At 45.0% G+C, this 16,398-nt stretch overlaps 1 pseudogene; it reads left to right on the top strand.

Moving 5' to 3' along the window:
- Positions 1 to 635: 635 nt before the first annotated feature.
- Positions 636 to 16,398, top strand: part of LOC121531220 — an 84,613-nt pseudogene continuing 68,850 nt past the window's right edge.

Genomic DNA, 16,398 nt, shown 5'->3' with positions numbered 1-16,398 from the left:
CTACAGAGGACCACCAATATCTCGGCCTATGACGTCATGTGGCACTACAACACATGTTTATGTGATCCCATGACAATAGGGGGATATATTGTTTTTCACTTCATGTTAAGTGCACAGGAACAGCATTTAATGGGGGAACATCATTTTAAAACTGAAATCTGGACCTTGGTGATGCAGTACAGGAACGTCTGGATCACTGTCATCATTGCTCACACAGAATGCGCCCCTGCCCCAATGATTTGGCTATTCACAGAAGTATCCAGCAGAGGGCAGCATCATACCATACCGGAGACTGAGTCAAGGAAATCAAGTCTGTTTTGAATCACATTGGAAAGATCTCAATTGCATACTCCTTGCGTCCTCGTCTCCTTCTCAAAACCCATTGGAGGAGAAGTCAGAGGGGCGGGACCCACAACATTGAACATTGAACACACACATGCACAGCACACACTCAATTGCACATTGGGTTCCCCTGTCTGTTTGGATTAAGAGAGCCAGGCTTATGAATGGGGGGTTTCAGCGGGCATGCTTTCAGGGCATTGTTGTGCAGTGATGTGCTCATCCAGACCTGAGTTTCTTACACATGACATGCAGAGCAGAAGGAGACGCTCGTACATGAACAGCAAAATCACCACATGGACAACCACATAAGTAACAGTACATATGACACAAGGTTCCCTCTTTTCTCCCACAGTTTAAGCCCATCTCCTTGTATCATTCAGTCCTTGCAGGACATTTCAAATAGACTAGTGCTGTCTTCAGGTCTGTATTCTACCATTGTCATCCTCAGTGATCATAACATTGCAATACTGATAACTCTGTAAGCTCCTAGGCTTACATGTGCATGGAGGTGACTTAGTTGGGCATTCTTTTTCTTTGTGCATTTCTCCTCTAACATTTTGTTCCTATTCTTTCTCCATAGCCCAACTGAATACACTGAGTGTACATTAGGAACACCTGCTCTTTCCATGACATAGACTGACCAGGTGAATCCACTTGAAAACTATGATCCTTTATTGATGTCACTTATAATAATAATAATAATATGCCATTTAGCAGACGCTTTTATCCAAAGCACTTGTTAAATACACTTCCATCAGTGTAGATGAAGGGGAGGAGACCGGTTAAATAATGATTTTTAAGCCTTGGGACATGGATTGTGTATGTGTGCCCTTCAGAGGGTGAATGGGCAAAACAAAATATTTAAGTGCTTTTGAACATGGTATGGTAGTTTTGTAGCTTGACTAGAGGGAATCATTTCCCTTTTGGCTATAGTGAAGATGTGTATGTGTATTATTGCTGCCTGTTGTCTGACCAGTGTTTGTTGTTGTTTTTTGTCTGTCCTCTAGGGGCAGTCCCAGTCAAAGTGGAGATGCCTGCTCTCTCTCCCACCATGGAGGAGGGAAACATCGTCAAATGGCTGAAGAATGAAGGTAAGAGAGAGAAAGACAGCTTGCCTCAATTTGACAACATTCACAACATACGCAGCTTCTGTATTGCATGTAGACTACAGCGCTACATAATATAATCTAGCCTACTACACAAACCCAAAATGGTTGATTTTAATATAATTTTACATGTCCATCCATATACCTTCATCAAGACAGTCATCACCCTGAACGCTTTCTACATTTGAGATGTGAATGTCTGAATATTCCATAGACCAGAGTCCTTCTATGTCATTTCAGCAAGCCATGACTCAGAATGTTCTGAAATAATATCTGTAGTTAAACAGATAATATTAGCATTGACATTTTATTTGATCTCTGAGAATCAGTCACCTAACTAGTTGATGAATGCTGGGTTCCACATAAAAAGGGCAACAAATATGTCATTATGGCTGCTGGATCATTTAGCTCTGATAATGAAGAGGATGGAGGAAAGGATGGAGTGTTTTCCAGGCATAGCAGTACCACACTGAGTTACCATCAACATCCTCTCTCTCGTTAGGATGTAAAGTGAGGCTTTTCCCATCGATCTGACAGCGGAGGAAAAACTGCTTTCATCCAACAGCGCTCTTAACCACTAGGCTACAACCTGTTTGTCACATTCGTTGAGTAAAGGATTGGACCAAGGTGCAGCGTGGTATGCGTACATGTTAGTTTATTGAATAAACACCGGAAAAAAAAAAAGCAACATAACGTGAAGTTCTAAAGGCTAACATTCAACAAGCCAAACACACAGAAACAAGATCCCACAACATAGGTAGGCAACATGGCTGCCTAAGTATGATCCCCAATCAGAGACAACGATCGACAGCTGCCTCTGATTGGGAACCACACCCGGCCAACATAGATCTACAATATCCCCCCCCCCAAGGTGCGTACTCCGGCCGCACCAACCTGACTCATTAGGGGAGGGTCCGGGTGTGTATTCAGCCTTGGTCACGGCTCCGGCTCTAAGCGTGACGTCCTCTCCCTTTCTGCCTCCCCATTGCACCCCTGGTCCGGTCTGGACCTTGGCGCGATGCTTCTCCTCTCAGTTCTCCCACGATGCACCAAGCCCTGTCTGGACCCTGGTGTGGGAGGCCCCGACCCTGGAGAGGTGCTGACGTCTGGGCCTGGACCGGCAATCCTCCCGTGATGCACCAAGCCCTGTCTGGACCCTGGTGTGGGAGGCACCGACCCTGGAGAGGGGCTGACGTCTGGTTCTGGAGTGGAGCCGCTGACCGGAGCTGAACTTGACCCCGGTGGAGCGGACTGCTCTGGCTCTGGACTGGAGCAGATGACCAGAGCTGGGCACCGGTGGAGCGGACTGCTCTGGCACAGGAGTGGAGCCGCTGACCGGAGCTGAACTGGACCTCGGTGGAGCGGACTGCTGTGGCTCTGGACTGGAGCAGCTGACTGGAGCTGGACTAGGCACCGGTAGAGCGGACTGCTCTTGTACTGGAGTGGAGCAGCTGACCGGAGCTGGACAGGGCACCGTTGGAGCGGACTGCTCTGGCACTGGAGTGGAGCAGCTGACCAGAGCTGGACTGGGCACCGGTGGAGCGGACTACTCTGGCACTGGAGTGGAGCAGCTGACCGGAGCTGGACTGGGCACCGGTGGAGCGGACAGCTCTGGCACCAGCCGTACCGGGCTGGGGACACGCACCACTGGTCTGGTGCGAGGAGCAGGCACGGGCCGTGCCGGACTGGAGACACGCACCACTGGTTTGGTGCGAGGAGCAGGCACGGGCCGTGCCGGACTGGAGACACGCACCACTGGTTTGGTGCGAGGAGCAGGTACGGGGCGTACCGGGCTGGCGATACGCACCACTGATTTGGTGCGGGGAGCAGGTACGGGCCGTACCGGACTGGATACACGCACTACTGGTTTGGTACGGGGAGCAGGTACGGGGCGTACCGGGCTGGCGACACGCACCACTGGTTTGGTGCGGGGAGCAGGTACGGGGCGTACCGGGCTGGCGACACGCACCACTGGTTTGGTGTGGGGAGCAGGCACGGGGCGTACCGGACTGGCGACACGCACCACTGGTTTGGTGCTGGGAGCAGGTACGGGCTGTACTGGACTGGATACACGCACTACTGGTTTGGTGCGGGGAGCAGGTACGGGGCGCACCGGGCTGGAGACACGCACCACTGGTTTGGTGCGAGGAGCAGGTACGGGGCGTACCGGGCTGGCGACACGCACCACTAGTTTGGTGCGGAGAGCATGTACGGGCCGTACAGGACTGGATACATGCACCACTGGTTTGGTGCGAGGAGCAGGTACGGGCCTAACGGGCTGCGGAGGCGCACTGGTGACAGTGCGTAGAACCGGCGCAGGATATACTGCACCGTGGAAGCACACTGGAGGTCTGGAGCGTAAAGCTGGCACAACCCGTCCTGGCTGGATGCCCACTTTCGCATGGCACGTGCGGGGTGCTGGCACAGGACGCACTGGGCTGTGAAGGCGCACTGGCGACACAGTGCGTATCTCCGCATAACCTGGTTCCACAATGAACACACGCTCCTTACAGCGAGTGCGGCTAGCTGGCTCTGCTAACCTCTGCTCTAATGACTGAGCTCTCTGCTGCTGGAGGGTTAATTCCTCTCTCAGCTTCTCTTGTTGCCTGGCCAGCTCCTCTCTCCGTGCAACCATTGACTCCTTCTCCCTAAGGACCTCCTGCAGCGCCTCCTCTTGAAGGGAGCTCTCCTGCTCTATCATCACGATCAGCCCCCGTAAGGTGGTTGCCTCTTCTATCAGAGTGCTAATCTGCAGGCCTCTCCGAGCCTCCTGCTGCTTAGCCAACCACCCCGTGTGCCCCCCAAAATGTTTTTCTTGGGGTTGCCTCTCTGGCTTCCTTAGCGGTCGGCACCGTTGGCGTCGCCGTTGATCCTCTCCTACCTGGGCTTCTACCTTCGCCCAGGGTCCTTTACCAGCAAGTATCTCCTCCCAAGACCACGTCTTCCCCACCTCTGTCCAGGGTGTTTGCTCCTCCTGGACACGCTGCTTGGTCCGTTGGTGGTGGGATCTTCTGTCACGTTCGTTGAGTACAGGATTGGACCAAGGTGCAGCGTGGTATGCGTACATGTTCGTTTATTGAATAAACACAGAACAAAACAACAAAAGCAACGTAATGTGATGTTCTAAAGGCTAACATTCAACAAGCCAAACACACAGAAACAAGATCCCACAACACAGGTAGGCAACATGGCTGCCTAAGTATGATCCCCAATCAGACAACAATCGACAGCTGCCTCTGATTGGGAACCACACCCGGCCAACATAGATCTACAATATCTAGATCATACAGATAGAAATTCACACCCTGACCAAACCAACTAAAGAAAACCGGGCTCTCAAGGACAGGGCGTGACACTGTTATACATTTTACTGGTCTTTTGTGTTTTACAATTGAAGACCATTAGGGACATAACATTTGAAACCATTAGAACTGCTGTAGCCTAATGGTTTGCTTGTTCACCAGGAATGGTCTAACTAATCCAGACCTTTTTTGAAGGGAATAAACCACATACAGAGGGTCAGTTTCCTAGACACAGATTAAGCCTAAGAGAATGACGAACCAAATTGCTTTCATGGAGGACTGGCTTGAATTGTGAGGATGACCACACAATTTATTTTCATCATGAGTAAAAGCTATTGGTTTCCTGTTGTGATCTATTTAAAAAGCTCAAGAGCCCAGAAAAATTTATAAAAGGTTGTGGCGGTTGCAGGAACAGCAGCATCTAGTGGGTGATGGCAAACTTCAATGGCAAATTTATCTGAAAAGGGCAAAACAAAACATTGCCAAATACATTATATAGGATGAAGAAGCAATACTCCAAGCTGCAGCTCCATGCTGAACTGATACTGTATAGGCCTACTGGTTGTTTGGGTGGGGTTGGTGTAGGGGGGTCAGTGGGTGGCTTTTGATCATTTTATTTGATTCCTCATGTCCTACCTATTGTTAAGAATAATTAAGGTCCAAATCAGATGTTAGGTACTATATTTATTGAATATATATTAATCCTAATCTCCCATGGACAGATTCTCGTGGACTGATGATAAGGCGAGTATCTGTTAAGGCAGCAGTAGTTCCTGATTTGGGTTTTTTGCCATTGATTATTTGGACGAGTCAGGATTAGGCGAAGGCGGTACTTAAACTGGTGCAGTGATTTTCAAGGCTATGTGTGGATGATAAACTGTTTTCATTAGATTCCACAGCCACAAAGTCAAAATATGAAAACAAGAAATAGCTTTTTGGCCAACATGGGGGAAATTAGCGTAAGGGAGGGGTTTGGCCGAGAGTTTCCGTTTGCGAGAGAAGGGGTTTCGCTTCCTTCCTTTGCACAAAGGTAATCACAATTGTTAACAGCATTCTCCTCAGAATTAAAACAGGAAATGACAAACTTTTGCGAGAGAATTTCATTTTTGGGTAACTGAGATTACAGTGCATTCGGAAAGTATTCAGACCCCTCGACGTTTTCCACATTTGTGACTCGCTTCAGGAAACTAGGTGTATGTCGCGCGTCGATACTTCACAGGAGAGCCATTTGAACGTAAAGTTTTTTGGCAGAAATGCCTTCTTGAACATGTGAACTTAAATGTGACTTAATAACAAACTTGTATGCCATCTGTAAATAAGAAAACAGAGCCTAGTAGGTTTAGCCACGGAAAAAGACAGCAACCTTCCCGCTAGCCATGATTGCCTGAGATAATGAGTGGGCTGGACATGCTGAGAGATGAGTTCAGATTGGTCTGCCATGTAGCACGCTTCATGGCTGGTCAGTATGTGTAGGTAATCCTTTCTAACGCTGCTTTTTTTTAAATATATAACATAGTAGAACTGCATAAGTGTTGGTCTCCACTTTCTGGAGGACCGATTTTTGAAATCAGTGTAATTAAAATATGATAGCTAAGGAAATTGAGCAAATTCTGGCGTTTTATTGCAAATATGCAGACGGAGTCGATAAAAGAACACACAGAAGGCTGTTGTAAAACACATCTTCAAACTAAGGGCAACCATGGCATCCATGACAGAGCGGGAGAAGTGTCCATCCATGTAAAGCTAGCTACATTTTCAGATATTACACGTTTCTAATTTTATCAGAAAGTTGTTTTCATTTCAAGTTAAAGTGTACTGTTAGCTAGCTAGCTATCTAATGTTACGTGTATGATCTGTGTAGTAATATTATTCGTATCTCAGAGCCATTTGCATTGCTAGTTATAGCCTAATGTTAGTTAGCTAACATTGAACCTGGTTGGTTAGCTACCTGCAGATTCATGCAGGGTAGTAATGTTATGAGTTGGGATTATGGTTCATTGTTTAGCTAGCTAGCTACATGTCTAAACAAAAGACTTCGCTATGCAAGTAACTATTTCAATAGAATGTTTATGATGTCACTGTGACAACTGTCGATGGACGTAGCTGGTAAATTCGCTCTGGCTATCTACTCCGATTTCAGAGCACTCTCGTCTGAGTGTGCCAGAGTGCAGAATAACTGACGAATTTACGAACGCTCAACACCTGTTGAATATGGCCGGTGTCAGTAAACATTGGCAGAAAAGCGTAATTAAATTGTTTCCAGCAGCACAGTTGCAGTCACCAACGCTCTGGATAACATAAAAACAGCCTAACCAGCTCTGCTAGGGTGAGTAAAATAGTCAGTGAGCTGTTCTCTCATTTGTGTCTGGAAATAGCTAGCCAACGTTAGCCAGTTAGCTTGGGTGCTTGACTGCTGTTGTTAGGTCAGAACACTCAGATCAACCCTACTTTTCGGCCAGAGTGTCCAGTGTACGCTCTGAACGCTCCGAGAGCGAAACCCTCTGAATTTACGAACGGCCAATCTGACAACGCTCTGAGTTTACGAACACCCAGAGCACACTCTGACACTTCAGATTACATTTACGAACACACCCGTACTATAAGCCAGCCTTTAGTCTTGAAATCTGTGGTTGTTTAATACATAGCCTCACATGTGAATCCTTAAAGAGATGGGTGGGGCTAAAGCTTAAAAGGGTGTGAACGATGCTGAATGGGTGTAGACAAAGAGCTCTCCAGTAGGTACCAAAACATTCAAAGGCATTTTCTCAAAAGTGAGGTTACAAGTTTATCAAATTTTAAAAGCAGAATTACTTTCCCATTGTTCCTCAACTGTAGTGTATGATATACCATTTTCTAGCTCTGAGTCTGTACTTTTATCCAATGTAAAAAACACAAATTCAAATTTTGCTACATAAGACCGAATCGAGCCGGTCGGTCACATTTTTTTACATTACAGCCTTATTCTAAAATTGATTAAATTGTTTTTTTCCCCCCACATCAACCTACACACAATACCCCATAATAATAAAACAAACACAGGTTGTCATTTTTTTTTGCACATTTATAAAAAATTAATTTATTTTCAGGTCTCTCCAGAGATGTTCGATCGGGTTCAGTCCGTGCTCTGCCTTGGCCACTCATGGACATTCAAAGACTTGTCCCGAAGCCACTCCTACATTGTCTTGGCTGTGTGCTTAGGGTTGTTGTACTGTTGGAAGGTGAACCTTTGCACCAGTCTGAGGTCCTGAGCGCTCTGGAGCAGGTTTTTATCAAGGTTTTCTCTGTACTTTGCTCCGTTCATCTTTCCCTTGATCCTGACTAGTCTACCATTCCCTGCCGCTGAAAGACATTCTCACAGCATGATGCTGCCACCACCATGCTTCACCGTAGGGACGGTGCCAGGTTTCTTCCAGACGTGACGCTTGACATTCAGGCCAAAGACTTCAATCTTGGTTTCATTAGAGAGTCCTTTAGGTGCCTTTTGGCAAACTCCAAGCGGGCTGTTATGTGCCTTTTACTGAGGAGTGACTTCTGTCTGGCCACTCTACCATAAAGGCCCTTCTCCCCCGATTGCCCAGTTTGGCTGAGCGGCCAGCTCTAGGAAGAGTCTTGGTGGTTCCAAACTTCTTCCAGTTTAAGAATGATGGAGGCCACTGTGTTCTTGGGGACCTTCAGTGCTGCAGAAATTTTTTGGTACCCTTCCCCAGATCTGTGCCTCGACACAATTCTGTCTCGGATCTCTACGGACAATTCCTTTGACCTCATGGCTTGGTTTTTGCTCTGACATGCACTGTCAACTGTGGGACCTTTTATATAGACAGGTGTGTGCCTTTCCAAATCATGTCCAATCAATAGAATGTACCACAGGTGGACTACAATCAAGTTGTAGAAACATCTCAAGGATGATCAATGGAAACAGGATGCACCTTAGCTCAATTTCAAGGCTCATAGCAATACTTATGTAAATAAGGTATTTCTGTTTTTTATTTTGAATGAATTTGCAAAGATTGGTAATCCTGTTTTTGCTTTGTCATTATGGGGTATTGTCTGTACATTGATGAGGAAAAACAATCATTTAATCCATTTTAGAATAAGGCTGTAACGTAACAAAATGTGGAAAAAGTCAAGGGGTCTGAATACTTTCCGAATGGCCGATTTGGGCGCAATCAATTATCTAATTTCTCAGATAAAATGATATTTCAACAAGATAATGTTTCAGGAATGCTAATCATAACTACAGAAACGGTTTCAGCACAATCTGGGTGTCAATTCTCTTTCTTGTCGTTTTTGAGGTGGTACGAGCCACCATTTAATTAAGCCTTGGCGGTGGTGCTCCCCTGTTGGATCTTGTTCCCTGTGCACTTTCAGTCAGATCAGCCAGCTCTCCTCTCCTGTCACTCTTCCTCCTCCCTCGCTTCATTGAGAAAAGCAGCGCCACGTTCCTCCCTTTTCTCCACCATGGAGTGATGTCGAGAGTGATGGTCCCAGAGTGTTAATCATTGACCCTGTGACATCATATCCTTCTACACAGCAGTCAGACTCCAGGCAGGCAGAGGAAGGAAGGCACCTGCTGCCAGCTAATTGGCACAGGGATTAATGGCCGTTGTCTATTCATCACCAGGTAGCACCGCTGTTAACCTCGCCACCATAGCCACACAGACATTCATCAGAGACAGGCAGACAGGCAGCCCATACCCCACTGCTATTGGTCACTTTACATCTGTGTAGCCTCCGTGTTGCCATGTGGCTGCTCTAACACTGGAAGGGAATGTATGTCATGGTATAGAGAGAATATTTAATCGCTTTTTATAAAGACTTATGGCCATATGTTTCTAGAGAATGTAGGTTACACCATTGCTCTCTATATATAATGGGGTAATATTAATGCCATCATTTGGGTTTTGCCGTTTGTCAGAGGTGGTATAAAAAGAATCAGATGTAGGCTTGTGGAAATAAAACGTGCCCAGATGGAATGACCTTGTAGAGCACAGCAATTTGTTTTTCATTGCTGTGTGACGTGAGTATGGGAGCATGTGTTATTTCAAGTGGAGTAGGAACCCATCTATTCTGCAGCCCTGTGATTTTATGGCTGCAACTCTAACCAAGGCCACCTGTCAGTAGCAGTGAGGAAATTATAGAAACCTCAACAGAACCTGTATCCCATCCCCTTTGTATTGTAAGTGTCCAGTTTGTGTCACCATGAAGCCTAAGCCTATTGCCATTCCAGTCGGGGAGAGGTTCAAGGTGTAGGGTGTTGACTGTTTAAACTTTAATATTGCACATCACCGGCTAACCGCTTGGGTCATCTGGTGTTCAAACCACACACACAAATCCAATCTCGTCCTCCAATCGTTCTCTCGGCTCTCTTGGGCTTCTGATGTCAACACTCACTCCCACCCACTGCTACTCTCCTTTCCTCTTCCTTTCACTCCCATCCTCCCTCTCTCCTTGCCTCACACCCTCTCTCCCATCCTCCCACTAACCTCTCACCCTCACTCCCACCATTTTCCCTTTCTCTCTTCCTAACTTTTACTAGGCAGGCTGTTTGAGCTGAAGATGGTGTTTCCCAGTATGAATGTGTACCTTCTCTCTCCCTGTGTTACTGCCCTGCACTGAGGTGACCGTTATACCCTAGGATCACCTGCTGAAAATAAAGATTGACTCATCTGCCACATAGGCCCCAACCTCATCTGCCTTCTCTGACCTTTCTTCATCAATAACAAAATGCAATATTTTTTATAAAAGGGCAATTCCACGGTAACAGAATGAAGCTGAGACTCAGATTTTTCACTTTAGAATGTATGCCAAACAAAAGCCAATGATTGCTAAGTTAAACAAACCATACAACTCTATGCACAAGAGTGACTTTTTAACAATTATTACAGATAATTCTACAAAAACACATTGCAAAGTTTGGTAACAGAATTACTGTTTGTGCTGTTATTCTGTTACCTCTACAAATTTTCTGTGGAAATTGTTATATCGATGTTTGACATACATTTTAAAGTGGAAAATCTGAGTCTCTGCGTCATTTTGTTAGCGTGGAATTGCCCAAAACATATTGAATCATCCCTCCCCTCTCAGGTCGTGGATTTGATTGTGGAGACGAGGCGATATTAGGGAAAACATACAAATCCACCAGAACCCCTTTACCTTTACCACCAGTGCTGCTGCTATCCCCCTCTCTTTCTCCTGTTTCTCCTGTGTGTCTGTAGGTGTAATGTACAGATATGGATGTGGTGGAGGGAAGCAGAGCTTCCTAATTGCAGTCTTCTTTCATTGCTATGCAGATGTTAATGTATTCCTATCTCCTAGCCTCCCATACGACGACATTCCAGAGATGTAGCCTGCTATCAAACATTCCAGGGATCGGCGCTCCTGTTCTTTCCCATTAAATATTGACCGGGCTGTTCTTTTTATATTTTCTCGAAACATCTGGGTTTTTTAACACCACAGAGTCCGACTAGTTGATGAAGCAGAGGCAGTCCATCCTTTCTATCAATAGATGATGTGTTATGTATGTATGTAGCCAGATATAGCCTAATGATCAGGCTGTTACAGAAATGGACTTTCTATACTACGGTCTCTCGCTTATCTTACGTGTATCTTTTATTTAGTTAAGCAGTTATTAGCTTAAGTCTTTGATTACATCCTAAATGGTCTGACTGTTGCTTGTGTCCTGCGGTGGAGGCTGGCGATGCTCGCTGTGAGATCGAGACGGATAAGGCCGTGGTTACCCTGGAGTCCATCGATGATGGTGTCCTGGCCAAAATACTGGTGAGTGAACAGTGTGTGTGCATGTGGCAGCTCTTTGGGCTTCCCGCCTCTATAATTCGCAGAACATCACTGATGAGGTGTGCTTCGTGACAACTCTCTCTCTTTCTCTATCTCTCCCTCTCTGTTTGATGTGGGAAAATTAATGGTTTTGCCAAAGACGGACAGATCACTTGTCTCTCATCAGCACTGCGCCACGTGTGTCCCTCAGAACAGTGGCATGAAAGCTGTCAGATCGATCTGGCGGAGATGGAAAACGCCTCCTATTACATCCTAACGAGAGAGAGGATGTTGATGGTAACTCAGTGTGGTACTGCTACACCTGGAAAACACTCCATCCTTTCTCCATCCTTTCCTCCATCCTCCTCTTCATTATCAGAGCTAAATGATCCAGCAGCCATAATGACTTATTTGTTGGCCTTTTTATGTGGAACCCAGCATTCAACAACTAGTTAGGTGACCCTGATTATGCACACGCACACCCTTGCCTGTCTCAAAGCTGATGTCATTGTCCCCTCCAGTCAGTCATCCGACCAGTGAGTGTCACATCATTTAGAACAGTGTCCTACTGGCAATTAGCAGTGCAAACCAGGCTGTGTAGCACAGCACAGCTCAGCATGCCCATATTGTTTTAGTGCTGTGGTTCAGGTGGTGTCTGTGAGTGTACCCTAAATAAAGAGCGGATATGGAGCTGGTCTACTCTACCACATGCATATTGGAAGTACTTAGATAATTACTTCGATATTCCAATAGGATGGACTGGACCAAGTTATCACTAACAGCAGGAGAAGTGATCTATGTACTTTCAATTATTATAATTTATCTCTCCCTCGGTCATGGCTAGAAGGGTTCCAGCTTTTGTCAAATTAACGTCAGATTTGACTTTTCGTAGCAGGTTAGGAGAACTTACGCAGAAGGTTAGAAGAATTAACGTAGCAGGTTCAAATAATTAGGTTAAGGTTAGGAAAAGGGTTAGCTAAAATTATCTCGCTCTCGCTGTATGTCTCTGTCTTTTTTAGCCCTTGCTCTATTCCTGTGGTGCTCATTCTCTCTCACTCTCATTTTGTCTTTTTTATTGCTTTCTCTCTCTTTCTCTTCATCATCCCCCTCTCTCCCTCCTTCTGATCCATGTCTCAGCTGCCATGGGGATGAGGTAGTTTCCATGGCAACGGTCCATGAGTTGGGGGTAGCGGCTTAGGAGGGCTGGGAGCTGGCAGAAAGAGAGAGAGAGAGGGATGCAGTGAATTAGATAAGCCCCCCCCCAGGCTCAGACAGCATCCAGATCAACACCCCACTCCACCCCTGAACACTCCACCCTTCAACAACTCACCCCAGGCCCAGCCTCTAGTGGGGGTGTTGGAGAGGAAGCATACCAGTCTCTTGGTGTGTGTGAGGGATGTGTTTCTTGGCTGTGTGTGGCAGGGGCAGTATGGTCTCTGCTCTCTGTAGGTCACAGCACAGATTAGCCCACAGTGAGTGTATTATGGTTCTCTCTAAATACTTACACTAGGATTCTAATTTAGCAGCCACTTTAATGTGCAGCCTGTGGGGATAGGGCAGGGTATGGGCTAGTCAGGCTGCCTGCAGAGCTCCACTGGGGTTATTTATGAGGGTCAGGCCTTGCTGCAGCCTCCTAACAGCATTCAACCTAGCTCCTGGGTCTCCACAGGCTAAAGATCTGGTGCCTCATTTATCAATATTTCATGGAAATGATTCTAAAATACTACTTACGAATGGAATTTAGAATGTTCGTACGTATAGAAAAAGTGTGATTTATCAAACAATCCTACGAGCGTCATACGCACACTGGTAGGAGATAACCATTGATAAATATACACTACCGTTCAAAAGATTTTGGTCACTTAGAAATGTCCTTATTTTCGAAAGAAAAGCTATTTTTTTGTCCATTAAAATAACATCAAAGTGATCAGAAATACAGTGTAGACATTGTTAATGTTGTAAATGGCTATTGTAGCTGGAAACTGCAGATTTTTTTATGGAATATCTACATAGGTGTACAGAGGCCCATTATCAGCAACCGTCAGTCCTGTGTTCCAATGGTACGTTGTGTTTGCTAATCCAAGTTTATCATTTTAATAGGCTAATTGATCATTAGAAAACCCTTTTGCAATTATGTTAGCACAGCTGAAAACTGTTGTGCTGATTAAAGAAGCAATAAAACTGGCCTTCTTGAGACTAGTTGAGTATCTTGAGCAACTACCCATCTTAATCTTTTATTTTTATTGGCCAGTCTGAGATATGGCTTTTTCTTTGCAACTCTGCCTAGAAGGTCAGCTTCCCGGAGTCGCCTCTTCACTGTTGACGTTGAGACTGGTGTTTTGCGGGTACTATTTAATGAAGCTGCCAGTTGAGGACCTGTGAGGCATCTGTTTCTCAAACTAGAAACTCTAATGTATTTGTCCTCTTGCTCAGTTGTGCACCGGGGCCTCCCATTCCTCTTTCTATTCTGGTTAGAGCCAGTTTGCGCTGTTCTGTGAAGGGAGTAGTACACAGCGTTGTACGAGATCTTCCGTTTCTTGGCAATTTCTCGCATGGAATAGACTAGATTCTCGGAACAAGAATAGACTGACAAGTTACAGAAGAAAGTTATTTGTTTCTGGCCATTTTGAGCCTGTAATCGAACCCACAATTGCTGACGCTCCAGATACTCAACTAGTCTCAAGAAGGCAAGTTTTATTGCTTCTTTAATCAGCACAACAGTTTTCAGCTGTGCTAACATAATTGCAAAAGGGTTTTCTAATGATCAATTAGCCTTTTAAAATGATAAACTTGGATTAGCAAACACAACATGCCATTGGAACACAGGACTTATGGTTGCTGATAATGGGCCTCTGTACGCCTATGTAGATATTCCATAAAAAATCAGCCATTTCCAGCTACAATAGCCATTTCCAACATTAACAATGTCTACACTGTATTTCTGATCAATTTGATGTTATTTTAATGGACAAAAAAAATGCTTTTCTTTTCGAAAACAAGGACATTTCTAAGTGACCCCAAACTTTTGAAGGGTGGTGTAAATTGTTCTCAGCCTCAGTGCTTGTGCACGTCCTTGGCAATTTGCATTTTGTAAACACTCCTAATTAAACATACATGGTCAACCCTTTAAAGCCCATGGGGAATATACATCACCGTACCATGAAATGCAATTGCACAACCAAGAAAATATATAGTTTTCCGATACTGAAATAGAGGTGCTAGTGTCAGAGATTGAGTACAACCAAAATGTTTTATTTGGCTCGCTCGGTTGTGGCTTGACCTGTAAAAATAAAAACATATCTACGAGGAGAGTACCATTAGGACAATTAAAGTTTATTTAGCGATGGCAAATATTATATACTTCAAATGAGTAGGCAACACACACCAATAAGCAATCCATCCTCAACAGCTCCCTCCCGTAGGCGTATAGGCCAACATTGCAGTTCGGCAGAATGAACGAGTCGTGCGTGCCACTTTGCCACCAAATTAAGCAGTGTCTTTTGTGCATTACATAACCTATCACCTGCACATTAATTAAGAGTGGAAGCCTTTTCTGTTCACATATTTGAACTCGCTTTGGGATGGTACTTTTATGGTGATGTGGGTGCTGTCTATTGCTCTGTTCGTATTTGTGAACCCATTGATGGCAAAGAAACCCCTGTTGACTTCAACCTGTTGTGCAATGGTTGTATGTTACAGTTTGTTTCGCTGATAATTGCATCCAAAACATTGGCTCATCGAGGGCTGTGAGATGCCGATCGGCTGAGGGTGGATAGCACTTGCATGTGCACCAGAATGACATGTTTGCCTTTTAAAAGTAGGTCCTAAATCCTCACAAAAATCCTGTAAGGGAAAACAATCTGTACTTTCTGCAAAAAAAGTCCCACCTGCCTCTAAAAATGCACACTCTGCGAATTGCAGCTTTTGGCAAATCGTCCAACAGAGCAAGATCAGCGATCTCTCATTCGATTTCCCATTATCTCAGTATTTTACAGTATTTCAACAATGGTTTCCCTTTCACATGTATCTCTAATTTAACAAATTACTGTACTTTAAATGGATAATTATTATTGTAACAAATGCACTGTTGTGATCAAATTATATGATATAGCCTGTCAAGATATGTTGCATGAATTCACAATGGAAATAAAATACAATTGAACAATTATTTAATTATTACTCTCTCAATTTCACACATTTTCAACATATATTTTCCCCATTCTACGCTTGATAAACAGTTCCCGTATTCCACCACTTGGCGTACACATGGTCATGGCTGTGCATAAATGTACGCACACTCTTAAGCAAACATTTACGTTAATAAATCTAGCACTTTGCTTAGAAATTATCCCATGCATGGTTTACACACAGATTTGTGCCTACGTATGATTGATAAATGAGGCTGCAGGAGAGGGGGATGTTACTCATAGAGGGGGTGGGGTACGCATCAACACCGATTACAGAACTGCTACCCCAACCTCTACCCTGACCTTATGGCTTCAATATGAAAATCTAATCATGATGCAATCAATCACACCAATACACACACACTGGCCAAAACACAGCTATTATTACTGTGAACCTACAATATGCGTGGACACACACAAAAGGCTGATATGGCACATGTAGTTATCCCCCACACATTGATTGATGGGTGGATGAAGGGCGGGGGGTGGATTGATACTGTGGACAGAATGTATGTCAATGTTTAGCGGTTGAGACTTTGAGACTCAAAAAGCAGGTCTTAACGGTACCGCAGTTGATAATGCCATGGATTTTGAGAGCAGAAGTTCAACCTATCCAGCCATGATGCACAGTACCCAGGGAAGGAGAGGTGTGCCTTTTGTGCCGGTGAATCTCGTATTTCATAAAAA

The sequence above is a fragment of the Coregonus clupeaformis genome, chromosome 19 (genome assembly GCF_020615455.1).
Source record: "Coregonus clupeaformis isolate EN_2021a chromosome 19, ASM2061545v1, whole genome shotgun sequence".
Taxonomy (NCBI): domain Eukaryota; kingdom Metazoa; phylum Chordata; class Actinopteri; order Salmoniformes; family Salmonidae; genus Coregonus; species Coregonus clupeaformis.
The sequence above is the reverse complement of the archived record's forward strand: the minus strand, read 5'-3'. Positions and strand labels throughout refer to the sequence as shown.